Source organism: Dendrobates tinctorius, unplaced genomic scaffold (assembly GCF_039654945.1).
Source record: "Dendrobates tinctorius isolate UK_male_01 unplaced genomic scaffold, ASM3965494v1 ptg000449l, whole genome shotgun sequence".
In the NCBI taxonomy this organism is placed as follows: Eukaryota; Metazoa; Chordata; class Amphibia; order Anura; family Dendrobatidae; genus Dendrobates; species Dendrobates tinctorius.
In genome coordinates this window covers 300,860-318,344 of record NW_027362111.1, presented here as the reverse complement: position 1 = coordinate 318,344, position 17,485 = coordinate 300,860, and the positions used below count along the sequence as shown (strand labels likewise).

The 17,485-nt window shown below is 51.5% G+C and overlaps 1 protein-coding gene and 1 pseudogene across 1 annotated transcript in view; both read right to left on the bottom strand.

The window, feature by feature from the left end:
- LOC141077403 (galactosylgalactosylxylosylprotein 3-beta-glucuronosyltransferase 1-like) overlaps positions 1-17,485 on the bottom strand; it is a 118,438-nt gene that overhangs the window by 86,585 nt on the left and 14,368 nt on the right. The gene's annotated exons all lie outside the window — the stretch shown is intronic.
- Positions 6,878-17,368, bottom strand: LOC141077410 (uncharacterized; annotated as a pseudogene).

Genomic DNA, 17,485 nt, shown 5'->3' with positions numbered 1-17,485 from the left:
GTGCCCCCGTGTAATGCGGCCTGTACACTATACACACATGTGCCCCCGTGTAATGCGGCCTGTACACAATACACACATGGGCCCCACGTGTAATGTGGCCTGTACACTATACACACATGGGCCCCCGTGTAATGCGGCCTGTACACTATACACACATGTGCCCCCGTGTAATGCGGCCTGTACACTATACACACATGTGCCCCCCGTGTAATGCGGCCTGTACACTATACACACATGTGCCCCCCGTGTAATGCGGCCTGTACACTATACACACATGTGCCCCCCGTGTAATGCGGCCTGTACACTATACACACATGTGCCCCCGTGTAATGCGGCCTGTACACTATACACACATGTGCCCCCGTGTAATGCGGCCTGTACACTATACACACATGTGCCCCCGTGTAATGTGGCCTGTACACTATACACACATGTGCCCCCGTGTAATGCGGCCTGTACACTATACACACATGTGCCCCCCGTGTAATGCGGCCTGTACACTATACACACATGTGCCCCCCGTGTAATGTGGCCTCTACACTATACACACATGGCCCCCGTGTAATGCGGCCTGTACACTATACCCACATGTTCCCCCCGTGTAATGCGGCCTGTACACTATACACACATGTTCCCCCCGTGTAATGTAGCCTGTACACTATACACACATGGCCCCCGTGTAATGCGGTCTGTACACTATACACACATGTGCCCCCGTGTAATGCGGCCTGTACACTATACACACATGTGCCCCCGTGTAATGCGGCCTGTACACTATACACACATGTGCCCCCGTGTAATGCGGCCTGTACACAATACACACATGTGCCCCCGTGTAATGCGGCCTCTATACTATACACACATGGCCCCCGTGTAATGCGGCCTGTACACTATACACACATGTGCCCCCGTGTAATGCGGCCTGTACACTATACACACATGTGCCCCCGTGTAATGTGGCCTGTACACTATACACACATGTGCCCCCGTGTAATGCGGCCTGTACACTATACACACATGTGCCCCCCGTGTAATGCGGCCTGTACACTATACACACATGTGCCCCCCGTGTAATGTGGCCTCTACACTATACACACATGGCCCCCGTGTAATGCGGCCTGTACACTATACACACATGTGCCCCCCGTGTAATGTGGCCTCTACACTATACACACATGGCCCCCGTGTAATGTGGCCTCTACACTATACACACATGGCCCCCGTGTAATGCGGCCTGTACACTATACACACATGTGCCCCCGTGTAATGCGGCCTGTACACTATACACACATGTGCCCCCGTGTAATGTGGCCTCTACACTATACACACATGGCCCCCCGTGTAATGCGGCCTGTACACTATACACACATGGCCCCCGTGTAATGTGGCCTGTACACTATACACACATGTGCCCCACGTGTAATGTGGCCTGTACACTATACACACATGGCCCCCGTGTAATGCGGCCTGTACACTATACACACATGTGCCCCCCGTGTAATGTGGCCTCTACACTATACACACATGGCCCCCGTGTAATGTGGCCTCTACACTATACACACATGTGCCCCCCGTGTAATGTGGCCTGTACACTATACACACATGTGCCCCCGTGTAATGCGGCCTGTACACTATACACACATGTGCCCCCGTGTAATGTGGCCTCTACACTATACACACATGGCCCCCGTGTAATGTGGCCTGTACACTATACACACATGGCCCCCGTGTAATGCGGCCTGTACACTATACACACATGTGCCCCCGTGTAATGCGGCCTGTACACTATACACACATGGGCCCCCGTGTAATGTGGCCTGTACACTATACACACATGGCCCCCGTGTAATGCGGCCTGTACACTATACACACATGTGCCCCCGTGTAATGCGGCCTGTACACTATACACACATGTGCCCCCGTGTAATGTGGCCTCTACACTATACACACATGGCCCCCGTGTAATGTGGCCTGTACACTATACACACATGGCCCCCGTGTAATGCGGCCTGTACACTATACACACATGTGCCCCCGTGTAATGTGGCCTGTACACTATACACACATGGCCCCCGTGTAATGCGGCCTGTACACTATACACACATGGCCCCCGTGTAATGCGGCCTGTACACTATACACACATGTGCCCCCGTGTAATGCGGCCTGTACACTATACACACATGTGCCCCCGTGTAATGCGGCCTGTACACTATACACACATGTGCCCCCGTGTAATGCGGCCTGTACACTATACACACATGTGCCCCCGTGTAATGCGGCCTGTACACTATACACACATGTGCCCCGTGTAATGTGGCCTGTACACTATACACACATGTGCCCCCGTGTAATGCGGCCTGTACACTATACACACATGTGCCCCACGTGTAATGTGGCCTCTACACTATACACACATGGCCCCCGTGTAATGCGGCCTGTACACTATACACACATGTGCCCCCGTGTAATGCGGCCTGTACACTATACACACATGGGCCCCCGTGTAATGTGGCCTGTACACTATACACACATGTGCCCCCGTGTAATGTGGCCTGTACACTATACACACATGTGCCCCCCCGTGTAATGTGGCCTGTACACTATACACACATGTGCCCCCGTGTAATGCGGCCTGTACACTATACCCACATGTGCCCCCGTGTAATGCGGCCTGTACACTATACACACATGTGCCCCCGTGTAATGCGGCCTGTACACTATACACACATGTGCCCCCGTGTAATGTGGCCTGTACACTATACACACATGGCCCCCGTGTAATGCGGCCTGTACACTATACACACATGTGCCCCCCGGTGTAATGTGGCCTGTACACTATACACACATGTGCCCCCGTGTAATGTGGCCTGTACACTATACACACATGTGCCCCCGTGTAATGTGGCCTGTACACTATACACACATGTGCCCCCCCGTGTAATGCGGCCTGTACACTATACACACATGTGCCCCCGTGTAATGCGGCCTGTACACTATACCCACATGTGCCCCCGTGTAATGCGGCCTGTACACTATACACACATGTGCCCCCGTGTAATGCGGCCTGTACACTATACACACATGTGCCCCCGTGTAATGTGGCCTGTACACTATACACACATGGCCCCCGTGTAATGCGGCCTGTACACTATACACACATGTGCCCCCCGTGTAATGCGGCCTGTACACTATACACACATGTGCCCCCCGTGTAATGTGGCCTGTACACTATACACACATGTGCCCCCGTGTAATGCGGCCTGTACACTATACACACATGTGCCCCCGTGTAATGTGGCCTGTACACTATACACACATGGCCCCCGTGTAATGCGGCCTGTACACTATACACACATGTTCCCCCGTGTAATGTGGCCTGTACACTATACACACATGTGCCCCCGTGTAATGCGGCCTGTACACTATACACACATGGGCCCCCGTGTAATGCGGCCTGTACACTATACACACATGGGCCCCCGTGTAATGCGGCCTGTACACTATACACACATGTGCCCCCCGTGTAATGCGGCCTGTACACTATACACACATGTGCCCCCGTGTAATGCGGCCTGTACACTATACACACATGTGCCCCCCGTGTAATGCGGCCTGTACACTATACACACATGGGCCCCCGTGTAATGTGGCCTGTACACTATACACACATGTGCCCCCGTGTAATGCGGCCTGTACACTATACACACATGGGCCCCCGTGTAATGCGGCCTGTACACTATACACACATGGGCCCCCCGTGTAATGCGGTCTGTACACTATACACACATGGCCCCCGTGTAATGCGGCCTGTACACTATACACACATGGCCCCCGTGTAATGCGGCCTGTACACTATACACACATGGGCCCCCGTGTAATGCGGCCTGTACACTATACACACATGTGCCCCCGTGTAATGTGGCCTGTACACTATACACACATGGCCCACGTGTAATGCGGCCTGTACACTATACCCACATGTGCCCCCGTGTAATGCGGCCTGTACACTATACACACATGTGCCCCCGTGTAATGTGGCCTGTACACTATACACACATGTTCCCCCGTGTAATGCAGCCTGTACACTATACACACATGTGCCCCCGTGTAATGCGGCCTGTACACTATACCCACATGTGCCTCCGTGTAATGCGGCCTGTACACTATACACACATGTGCCCCCGTGTAATGCGGCCTGTACACTATACACACATGGGCCCCCGTGTAATGCGGCCTGTACACTATACACACATGGGCCCCCGTGTAATGTGGCCTGTACACTATACACACATGGCCCCCGTGTAATGCGGCCTGTACACTATACACACATGTGCCCCCCGTGTAATGCGGCCTGTACACTATACACACATGTGCCCCACGTGTAATGTGGCCTGTACACTATACACACATGGCCCCCGTGTAATGCGGCCTGTACACTATACACACATGGGCCCCCGTGTAATGCGGTCTGTACACTATACACACATGGCCCCCGTGTAATGCGGCCTGTACACTATACACACATGGGCCCCCGTGTAATGCGGCCTGTACACTATACCCACATGTGCCCCCGTGTAATGCGGCCTGTACACTATACACACATGGGCCCCACGTGTAATGCGGCCTGTACACTATACACACATGGGCCCCCGTGTAATGCGGCCTGTACACTATACACACATGTGCCCCCGTGTAATGCGGCCTGTACACTATACACACATGGGCCCCACGTGTAATGCGGCCTGTACACTATACACACATGTGCCCCCGTGTAATGCGGCCTGTACACTATACACACATGGGCCCCCGTGTAATGCGGCCTGTACACTATACACACATGTGCCCCACGTGTAATGCGGCCTGTACACTATACACACATGTGCCCCCGTGTAATGCGGCCTGTACACTATACACACATGGGCCCCCGTGTAATGCGGCCTGTACACTATACACACATGTGCCCCCGTGTAATGCGGCCTGTACACTATACACACATGGGCCCCACGTGTAATGCGGCCTGTACACTATACACACATGTGCCCCCGTGTAATGCGGCCTGTACACTATACACACATGGGCCCCCGTGTAATGCGGCCTGTACACTATACACACATGTGCCCCACGTGTAATGCGGCCTGTACACTATACACACATGTGCCCCCGTGTAATGCGGCCTGTACACTATACACACATGGGCCCCCGTGTAATGCGGCCTGTACACTATACACACATGGGCCCCCGTGTAATGCGGCCTGTACACTATACACACATGGGCCCCACGTGTAATGCGGCCTGTACACTATACACACATGTGCCCCCGTGTAATGCGGCCTGTACACTATACACACATGGGCCCCCGTGTAATGCGGCCTGTACACTATACACACATGTGCCCCCGTGTAATGCGGCCTGTACACTATACACACATGGGCCCCCGTGTAATGCGGCCTGTACACTATACACACATGTGCCCCCGTGTAATGCGGCCTGTACACTATACACACATTTGCCAGAGCTGATAGGTATGGCAAGTGGCCCTATGATATCCAAAGCCACCAGCTGGAAGGGCTCATCGATCACTGACAGTGGTTTCAATGGGGCTTTCCGTATATCCCCTGACTTTCCAACTCTCTGACAAGCTACGCAGGATGGACAGTAGTTGGCTATATCTGTCCCCATCTTGGGCCAATAACAGTTATGTGTCAGGTGAGCTTTAGGCTTTTGTGTTCCAGCCAGAGGAATTTCATGAGCAATTCTCAATAATTTTTCACTAAATGGATAAGGAACGACCAGCCGCTTTTCACAGTCCCGAGGTTCTGTAGTATCTGTGGGGAGAGTCTCTTTATACAGTCTGCCCTGCTCCCAGGATTTTCTCTCTTTGTTAGAAGCAGTAGGGGTTAATCTGCAAGGCATCTGAGCTACTCCAGACTGACATCTGTCCACAGGGCCTCCTGGAAGCTCTGACTGTCAGTCTGCAGCCCCTGGCCTAGTGTGACTGTAGGGTCGGTGGGCCGGGCTGGGGGGTGGTCCCTCTTTATGCCGCGCAGAGATGTAACAGAGACAAGATGGAGGCAGATTCTGGGTGCAACAGGTCCAAGCTTTATTGTTCACCGTCCGACTGACGGCCCTCGCAGCACACCGCAATATCTCTCTCTCTCACAGCCCTCCGTGTCCAGGGCCGCTTCAAACACCGTACGTTACACTAGGGACGTATTTATACGTACCGCTCCTTCTCACGCTGTGACAATCCTGACAGCTCAGTCACTGTGGCCGCCTCAGGCCCGTGCACCATCAGCACTTTACTGGCCAGTTTCGTCGTTACACATACAGTGTCCTTCACCCAGAGCCTCATCTATACTGCGGTATTCCTGTCAGGACCACCCCCCTGACGTTCACTCTCCTCAGTCCCCCTGGTCTGGATTCACCTCACAGCGCACAGACTGTAGCATTCCTCCTGTCACTGGAGCTCCCCCTGGGGACTGGAACCTTCTGGAACCCTCCCTCAGAATTTATAGCTCTCCCGGTCCCCTGTCACTGTAACTCCGCCCCCATGACCAACGGTTTCCTAAGCTGATGTCAAGTCCTTTGCTCACACTCCTCCCTGCCATCTAATGGTCAACCCAAGGTACTGCACGTCCACTACACTTTCTCAGCTGTTTCCCCACTGTAATAACTGACACCTACCTACACTGTGCAAACCTTTCCTTCTTCACTCTGACTAGTCCGTCCGTCAGGTCACCTTCCCTACATGACTGCCAGGCTCTGGTCTGAAGCTGAGTCTTCATTGTCGGTTCTCAGGGACCTTGTTGGGTCTGCCATGTGAGGAGGCTGCGTGGTCACAGTATGGCCCTCCTGTTCAGGCAGTTCTATTTGAGACTCATCCTCTAATCTCTGGGGTTGAGTCTGAGCCGCAGCCTGACTCCGGGTCACAGCAGCCACATACATACTTTCCTGTGTATTTTCCCTCCTTGCACGGTATCTCAGGTGGGTCACTTGCTTCCACCTTCTCTGTAGCATTTACTTGTAAGGGAGGGATATAGTGGGACACCATCCTCCCCAAGTCTGCGCCTAGCAACACATTGGTGGGAATAGCCTCTGATACTCCAACCTCTCTCAGTCCTTTCCCTGCCCCCCAGTCCAGGTACACACGGGCCACGGGCACGGCAGGGCTGACACCTCCAATTCCGGTTGCAGACATAGCCTTTCCTGGTATGCTATCGGCAGGGGTTACCATAGTTGGGCGCACCAGAGTCACCTCTGCCCCAGTGTCTCTGAGGCTAATGGTGACTTTATTGCCAGCAGTGACAGATGACAGTTCTCATTGGTCCTCACATCAGAGCCGGCCACAAAGAGGACAGACGGTGGGGACCCAGACGGCTTTAGGGTTGTAGTTGGTCGTTTCTCCCTATCAGGGCAGACTGCGCTCACATGTCCCACTTTGTTGCAGGTGAAGCATCAGCGTTTATCGCCTAGAGAAGGTCTATTCCCCGGGACCCCATAGGAGGTGGGCTTGGACAGCACTGGTGATGGGCCGACAGAGGGAGAAGGGTCTCCGTTTAGCTTACCTCCCTTCCAGCTGGATCCCAGTGGCTTCCGCACCTCAGGCATCCTGTTAGCCACATAGCAGTCAGCAATCTTTGCAGCCTGATCCACAGTTTGTGGCTCTCGATCACACACAAATTGTCATACATCCGTGGGGCATAAGATCCATTAAGTCCTCCAAAACTGTTAACAGAAAATCCCCTGATCCATTTGTAAGGAGGTCAAGGGCTTCGACCTGCAAATGTTGATGTTGTTATATTATCTGTGTGTTGTATGTATGTTGTGTGTGTGTGTGTGTGTTTGCGTCCACACAACATTAGCTACATAATTAGGTGTTATATTAGAAAAGGGCCTCTAGATGGGGGCACTGAGCTCAACTAGTGAGAAGACCGTTAGAAGGGTTAACTTAGAGGAGTGGCCAGATAGGAGAAAAGGAGATAGTTTTCTCTCCATTAGAGTTGAGCGAAACGGGTCGAAAAAATTCAAAAGTCGCCGACTTTTGGCAAAGTCGGGTTTCATGAAACGAAACCCGACCCTAGGATGAGGTCGGCCACGAGGTCGGCGACTTACGCGCCAAAGTCGCGTTTCAAAAGTTTGTTTTGCGCTCTTTTTCAGCCAATCAGGATCCACGGACACTGTGGGCAACATGATGACATAGGCAGGGGTCACCACCATCTTTCAGAAGGGCATGCAAGTGATTGGCTTGCTTTGGTGGGCGTCACAGGGGGTAAAAAAGGGCGTGCACGCCGACCGCCATCTTACTTCTGCCGATCTCAGTATAGGGAGAGGTTGCTGCTGATTCTGTAGGGAGAGCGTTAGGCAGGGAAGAAGACCAAAAAACTGCTTCTGCTGCTAGCGATTTTTGCCTGTACAACACACCAGTCACTGTGTGTGCAGTGCAAGGGGAGGCTATATAGTGGTGTATCAGTGGTGTTGGTTGTTGGGCTGCCTTCTAAGGCTTCCTGACAGCTGCATTGCTGTTTACCCACTGCTCCGCAAACTGCTTTTTTAAAAGCAATCCAATCTCCCTTATCCTCTAGTCACTTTGGTCACAGCTGTGCCATCGAGCCTGTCACATAGCGCTCAGATATTCATTGGGCCTCAAACTGCTTTTTTAAAAGCAATCCCAATTTTTTTTTTTTGTCCTGCTGAGAAGGAAAAAAAAACTGCTTCTGCTGCTGATAGCAATTTGGCCAGCACAACATACCAGTCACTGTGTGTGCAGTGCAAGGGGAGGCTATATAGTGGTGTATCAGTGGTGTTGGTTGTTGGGCTGCCTTTTAAGGCTTCCTGACAGGCTGGCATTGCTGTTTACCCACTGCTCCGCAAACTGCTTTTTTAAAAGCAATCCAATCTCCCTTATCCTCTAGTCACTTAGGTCACAGCTGTGCCATCGAGCTTGTCACATAGCGCTCAGATATTCATTGGGCCTCACACAATCCAAAAGTGTCCAGTGTCCAAAAGTGTGTGCAGAGATTCAAAATCTCACTTATCCTCTAGTCACTTAGGTCACAGCTGTGCCATCAAGCCTGTCACATAGCGCTCAGATATCAGTGGGCCTCACACAATCCAAAAGTGTCCAGTGTCCAAAAGTGTGTGCAGAGATTCAAAATCTCACTTATCCTCTAGTCACTTAGGTCACAGCTGTGCCATCGAGCCTGTCACATAGCGCTCAGATATCAGTGGGCCTCACACAATCCAAAAGTGTCCAGTGTCCAAAAGTGTGTGCAGAGATTCAAAATCTCACTTATCCTCTAGTCACTTAGGTCACAGCTGTGCCATCAAGCCTGTCACATAGCGCTCAGATATCAGTGGGCCTCACACAATCCAAAAGTGTCCAGTGTCCAAAAGTGTGTGCAGAGATTCAAAATCTCACTTATCCTCTATTCACTTAGGTCACAGCTGTGCCATCGAGCCTGTCACATAGCGCTCAGATATTCATTGGGCCTCACACAATCCAAAAGTGTCCAGTGTCCAAAAGTGTGTGCAGAGATTCAAAATCTCACTTATCCTCTAGTCACTTAGGTCACAGCTGTGCCATCGAGCCTGTCACATAGCGCTCAGATATCAGTGGGCCTCACACAATCCAAAAGTGTCCAGTGTCCAAAAGTGTGTGCAGAGATTCAAAATCTCACTTATCCTCTAGTCACTTAGGTCACAGCTGTGCCATCGAGCCTGTCACATAGCGCTCAGATATTCATTGGGCCTCACACAATCCAAAAGTGTCCAGTGTCCAAAAGTGTGTGCAGAAATTCAAAATCTCCCCTGTCCTATAGACACCTTGTACCTTGTTTTACATACTATATAGTTTGTTGGATTTTGTCTACATTTCTACCAAAAATGAGGAAGGCTGGTGGAAGAGGCCGTGGAATTGGGCGGGGGTTGGCAGCTGGTAATGATGGTGTTGGTGGTGGATCTGATGGTAGTGGCAAGAGCAAAATAGGACCGAATGCAGGAGGTGTTGAGCCTGCGTCATCGTCTGGCTACATAAGGCCTCGAACGCTTAGTTTTCTAGGAGTTGGCAAACCGCTTTTAAAGCCAGAGCATCAGGAAAAAGTTTTGTCTTACATTGCTGACTCAGCCTCCAGCTCTATCGCCTCCTCTTCTTCAGTTGTAAAAAGTAAAAGCACTGAGTCGTCATTGGAGGCTCATGTTCATGAACCACACCTTTCCTTGTGTCCTTCACCCCAACCAAGATTGAAGGATGACGCAGGCCATACTACTGATTACTCCATGGAGCTGTTTTCACATACCATGCCTGGATTATCAAGTGAAATGGTGAATTACCCAGGCCAAGATGAATCTGACATGGAGTGCACTGATGCACAGCCGCTGATGGATGATTCTGCTGGTACATTCACTCAGAGCACTACATTGTCCTCGCAGTGTACAGAGCCAGATTCTGACCCTGATGAGACTCAGGTGCCCCTTCCCGCACACTATACCACCATACACGGTGACACAGAGGAAGGTGCACATGACATAGAAGAGGAGGTGATGGATGACCCAGTTGTTGACCCAGATTGGCATCCATTGGGGGAAGAGGGTGCTGCTTCCAATAGCTCAGATGAGGAGCATCCACAGCAGACATCGACATCGCAACAGCTGTTATCTGGCAGGCCCGGAGCACTCCAAAGACAGGTTCCAAACATCAAAAGAGTTGCTGGACAGCTTGTCCAGAGGGTCAAAAGATCACAGCGTGCTAGGCCGCAAAATGTCTGCCAAAGTAGGAAGAGTGCAGTGTGGCACTTTTTTGAACAAAATCCTCATGATCAGGCCAAGGTTATCTGTAAGAAGTGCGCAAAGACCTTTAGCCGAGGGAAAAATCTGAAAAATTTGAATACCAGTTGCATGCTTAGACATTTAACCAGCATGCACTTGCAAGCGTGAACACAACACCAAACCTCAAGTGCCACATGTGCAACTGATCACAACGAAGGTAGTCATCAACGCTACATTGTTTCCCCCACTGTAAGCCCACCGGTTAGCACAGCAGCAAATGTTGAGGTGTCGTTGCAAGGCCACAGCAGTCAGGGAATCCCACTGTTATATCAACGAAAGACTGATTCTAGGCCATCAGAAAGAACACCAACTCCATCACCATCATCAACCCTCTCTCAGTCCGCCCTGTCCACCGCTACTTCCACCATATGCAGCTCTCAAGTCCAGCTCATTCTCCCAGACACTATGAGTAGGTCAAGAAAGTACTCAGTCTCTCATCCGCGTACACTGGGTTTGAACGCCCACATTGCCAAACTAATCTCGTTTGAGATGATGCCCTTTCGGTTGGTGGAAAGCACAGCTTTCCGCGAACTCATGGCCTATGCAGTACAACGCTATGACCTACCCAGTCGCCACTTCTTCTCTCGCAAAGCCATCCCAGCCCTCCACCATCATGTGAAAGACCGCATTGTCCATGCACTCAAGCAGTCAGTGAGCGGAAAGGTGCACCTCACAACTGATGCATGGTCCAGTCGGCATGGCCAGGGCCGTTACGTGTCCATCACTGCGCACTGGGTTAATGTGGTGGATGCAGGGTCCACAGGGGACAGCGGTGGTGGGACAGTGCTGCCTAGCCCACGGTATAGGAAACAGTTGGCTGTAGGCGTTCCACCCTCCTCCTCCTCCTCCTCCTCCAGAAGCGAAAGCTCGTCCACAGAGCGCAGTCGTACGAGCACTCCATCTGCAGCTGCCACTGTTGCACACGATGTGTCCCCCTATCGAGCAGCTAGTGGAAAGCGTCAGCAGGCTGTGTTGCAGATGATGTGTTTGGGCGACAGACATACCGCCGAGGTGCTGGCCGAGTACTTGAAGCGACAAACTGAGTCATGGCTGGGCAGTGTACATCTTGAGGCAGGCAAGGTAGTTAGTGATAACGGCCGTAATTTTGTGGCAGCCATAGCCCTTTCAAAACTCAGCCACATACCTTGCTTGGCTCACACCTTGAACCTGGTGGTGCAGTGCTTCCTCAAAAATTATCCGGAGTTAACAGCCCTGCTCCAGAAGGTGCGAAGACTGTGCGCGCACATCCGCCGGTCGCCTGTACACTCCGTTCGTATGCAGAAGCTGCAGCGATTGCTCCACCTTCCCAACCACCGCCTCATTATCGACATTGCAACAAGGTGGAACTCCACCCTGCACATGGTGGAGCGGCTGTGCGAGCTGAGGCAGGCCATAATGCATTTGTGGGAGGATACACGGCCAGGCACTTTGAGAGCAGACATGGAGTTGACAGGTGTGCAGTGGTCGAAGCTGAAAGACCTCTGTAAAGTCCTTCAGTGTTTTGAGGAATGCACACGGCTGGTAAGCGCAGACGACGCCATCCTAAGCATGAGCATCCCACTTATGCGTCTGCTCATGCAAACTTTGACGCACCTTAAGGAGCAGGCGTCTGCAGCCAATGTTGATGAGGAGGAAGAGGAGGAGGGAATCCTTGATGACATTCAGCCATTGTCTGCTCAGGGACCTCTCCTGGACGAGGTGGAGGAAGAAGAGGAGGAGGAGGAGGATGATGGGGATGATTACTTAGGGGAGGAGGATGCATCTCGTGGGGCAAGTGAAAATGTTGGCGTGGCAAGGTCTGGTACAGGGTTTGTGCGTGACTGGAGGGATGTGGATTTGCCAGAAAGTGCTCCTCCACCCAGCACTCGCAGTGCATCATTGACACCGGGAACATTGGCCCACATGTCAGATTATGCCTTGCGGATCCTAAAAAGGTACCCCCGCATTGCCAAAATGATGAACGATGACGACTACTGGTTGGCCAGCATCCTGGATCCACGCTATAAAGGCAAATTACAAAACATCATGCCACAGGAGAACCTTGACCTAATATTGGCTAATAAACAAGCAACTCTGGTAAATCGGTTGCTTGAGGCATTCCCAGCACACAGCAGCGGTGATGGTTCTCACACGAGCCGTACGGGCCGGGGGCAGCTTGGCAGAGGTGTTCGTGGTGCACACAGCAGAAGTGGCGTTGGAGACAGGGGTTTCATGACCATGTTGTGGACTGATTTTTCAAATACCGCTCACACAACTGGTAATACTGCATCGATGGAAAGTGACAGGAGACAGCAGTTGTCAACCATGGTTACAAACTACTTTTCCTCCCATATCGATGTTCTCCCACACAGGTCATTCCCCTTTGACTACTGGGCCGCTAAACTGGACACCTGGCCTGAATTGGCCCAATATGCCTTACAGGAGCTCGCTTGCCCAGCTGCAAGTGTGCTATCGGAAAGAATCTTCAGTGCAGCTGGATCAATCCTGACAGAAAAAAGGACCCGTCTGTCAACCCAAAATGTGGATGATCTAACCTTCATTAAAATGAACCATGCATGGGTTTCCAAGGATTTTGTCCCACCTTCCCCTGATGACACATAGGGTGACAGAAAAATGGCTTGCTTTGGTCCACCTCTTCCTGGGACTTGACCTATTTCGCCTTTTGCATCAGCTGAATGTCCAACATCAACATATGCCACTTTCTAAAACTCCCTAACTGTGCTGCCTCCCCCCCCATGGCCGGGGTCACCACCTAGCGCACGACACCGTGCGAGTGCCGTTGCCCTGGACAGGTGGGTAGGCCGACTCTTGGGCGCGGGCACTGGCACAGGGTCCCTCATAGTGCAATCAAGTGTCTCTGACGGTGGTGGTGCACACCCGCCGTCAGACACACCGCTGTACTATGAGGGGCCCAGTGCCAGTACCGACGCCCACGAGTGGGCCCCCCTTGCTTGGGCAGGGCCCCAGCATTTGCAATCTTTACCTCTCCCTGCTCCTCCGCTGTGTAATCTGGGCCGTCAAATCCATACTGTGCCTGACACCGTCTGAGCCTGCCTCCTGAGACATATATTTTGAATGTGTACGCTATCCATACATGTTATCCGGGGATGCGGTACCCTTTCTAACCTTTGTGCAATCACGTGCAATCCATACTGAGCCTAACACCGTCTGAGCCTGCCTCCTGAGACATATATTTTGAATGTGTACGCTATCCATACATGTTATCTGGGGATACGGTACCCTTTCTAACCTTTGTGCAATCACGTGCAATCCATACTGGGCCTAACACCGTCTGAGCCTGCCTCCTGAGACATATATTTTGAATGTGTACGCTATCCATACATGTTATCCGGGGATACGGTACCCTTTCTAACCTTTGTGCAATCACGTGCAATCCATACTGGGCCTAACACCGTCTGAGCCTGCCTCCTGATATATTGACATATATTTTGAATGTGTACGCTATCCATACATGTTATCCGGGGATACGGTACCCTTTCTAACCTTTGTGCAATCACGTGCAATCCATACTGGGCCTAACACCGTCTGAGCCTGCCTCCTGATGTATAGACATATATTTTGAATGTGTACGCTATCCATACATGTTATCCGGTGATACGGTACCCTTTCTAACCTTTGTGCAATCACGTGTAATCCATACTGGGCGTGAGAACGGCTGGCGAGCTGTTAAGCAAGCTACAGCACCTGTGGTTTGCACACGTAAGTTTTTAATTTTTTCAGGAATGACGGTTAGGCCTAATTCCGGAACTGCGGTTGACCTGCACTTACTGGGAAATCATCGTTCGTGGGTAATAATTGTAATCAGTGATCCCCATCACTAACGTTGTTCAGCGGGTTATCTGCAGCTGTAAGCGACAAACGCTGGCCTTTTCAGAGTAGCGCACATGCAGCCACGGACATGTAAGGGCATGACACACCAGTTATTGGCCAATCTCATGTTCCAGAGCCTCACGTGTCCCTCTAGTAAGCCGGACTCGGACCGCGGGGCATGACGGAGTCTCGTTCGTTAACGGAATTAAGCTTGCAATGTGTGCATCTGTTCTGTAGCTGGCATGGTTGAGGTTTCCCAGGTGGAGTCGAATTTAACCGTAGGCTCCACTCCTGGTGGTGCCCTTCTGGACATTCCTTTAAGGTTCAGCTTTGCAACCATACTGCCCACGTAAAACAAACACTTTGCCTTCATGAACGCTGTTTGGAGGGTCATGACTCGTGGGAATAACGCCGCCCAATCAGTTAACCTGCTAGAGAGATCCTTCGTTGCTCCCAAGCATGACATCACACTCCCTAGGAGGAAGGTAATGCCACTGTGGCGACCGTACTCCTGGGGGCGACACAAGTGCACTGATGCCCAGCCACTGCTCGATGAATCTGCTGGTACATTGACCCAGACCACTACATTCCCCTCGCACGCTACCCGACCTGAATCTGACCCTGATGAAACTCAGGTTACCCTTCCCATATACAGTTCCATCTTACACGGTGACAAAGAGGAAGCTGCAGATGAAAGTGCAGGTTCGGCCCACCCGCCATCAGACACACCACCGTACTATCAGAGGCCCTGTGCCAGTGCCGTCGCCAACGAGTGTGCCCCCCCTGCTTGCTCAGGATCACAGCACTTGCAAGGATGAAATACTGTGCAGTGAGATGGAAGATGGGGACGACGAGGAGTCCAGACTAGTACAGGGATTCCCTAGCGAGGAGACTTATTTGATTGTTTTCAATGTTGGGACAGCAATTTTTGGGGAGCACTATACTCTGGAGAATGATAGATGGAGCCCACCATACACTGGAGCATTCCAAAGGTGGACATCAGACACTGGAGCAGCATTTACAGGGCCCATTATACACTAGAGCATTAGAAATGGGGCCCATTATGTTTGGAGCATTATTTGGGCCCATAAGACAGTGGAGCTTCATCCATGGGGACCAACATATACTGTAGCATTATGTGGAGCTCATCATATACTGTTTCAAACATTATATGGGACCAATGATTCTGTATGGAGAAATAGATGGGCCTTGTCATGAGATGTAAAAAGTGAAGTATTTTTCATTGTACTATACCGCTATTTCTCTGCCGTATCGGAGCATGATGAGTTGTGGTATGTGTTAAAGGGGCGCTCTTTCGCCCAGGGCACATGAAAACCTGGAGCCAGCCCCCCCCCCACAACTTTAGCCAAATAACCCCCATTTTTCAGTGCGTAACTTGTATTATGAAGTTAATTAAGGTTGACAAGCTTAAGTAAGAAGAATTGATGCTTTTGGCATTCAAATGGGCACTGTAGGTGTGTTTCCTGTCCTCCTCTCACTGCCGACTTTTATTCCCCATTGACTTACATTGGGTTTCGTGTTTCGGGACGACCCCGACTTTTCCCTATAATCGGACGATCTTGCTCGACCCGACTTTTGGAAAAGTCGGGTTTCACGAAACGAAACACGACCCTAAAAAACCAAAAGTCGCTCAACTCTACTCTCCATGAGTCAGTTGAGCCAGGGGTAGCTGGACTGGACAGAAGTCAACACAGTGAATGCCTACAGCAGTAGCCAGCACGTAGTGGTGCTGGAGGTCCTGTAGTTAGAGACGGGGCTGCAGGAATAGGGAGACCAAAGAAGGAGTTTCAAGTCAGCTAGCAAGGAAGAGCTGAAGTGACAACCAAGCCAGTCTATTGAGCCCAGCCCATGTCTGGAGAATTGCAAGCCAGGGAGGTCTGTGGGAGAGCCCCTGTGGGAGTAGCATTTGGAGCACGGGAGCTTTGTGGAGAGTCTAGTGAGCTGCGAACCTAGGGCACGAACAGGAGCAACAGTGCCGTAAAGGGGTGAGCTGTAACGGATAAGTCAGGTACCTTTGTGGGCTGAAGTCGGGCTTTGAAAGAAGGGAAGTGTTCCGTGTTCACCGTGCTCCGTGTGACGAGTCAGCTTGTCTGTGTGGTTCATACGTGTGAAGTGATGGAAGACGTGACGTACTGCTGTAGAGGAAGATGTATTGCTGTTACCGAGTAAAGAGTCCTGTGGACGTGCTGTGCCCTGAAGAGAATAAAGCTGAGTTGTTAAAGTTGTTTCCAGTTTCAGTCTGCAGTCAATTGGGTACCCAAAGTGGACAGCATATGGGTGACGAAACAGCCTCCAGCACAGTGAGTACTGGAGCGGCCACAGAAGCTACCCCTTGGCAGCCATGGTATTACACATTGGTGGAACGTGGTCCTCAAGGTGCTCACGACATCCGCATAGCTGTCAGTTGATCCACGTTGTAGATTCCGGAACTTTCTCCGATACACTTCTGGGGTTAGGTTGTATTTCCGGATCAGGGCCTCTTTTATGGCCTCATAGTTCCCATCTAGCTCTGGTGGGAGGCCAGCAAAAACTTCCAGGGCTTTGCCTCTCAACCCTGGGGTTAGATACTGCGCCCACTGCTCACGAGGTAGATGGTATTGCTGCAGTTTTTTTTCAAAACCCCGAAGAAAAGTATCTAAGTCCGTATCCTTCTCCATCACAGGGAAGTTTTCCAGATGTGGTTTCCTTGGATTTATGTCCTGCAGGGGGTCAGCTGTGAACTGTTACCCCTTTCTATTTGAGCCATCTGAAGCTTAAAAGCTCTCTCCTCCCTGAGTTCTGCAGTCTCTCTCTCTTCCCGGCGTTCTGC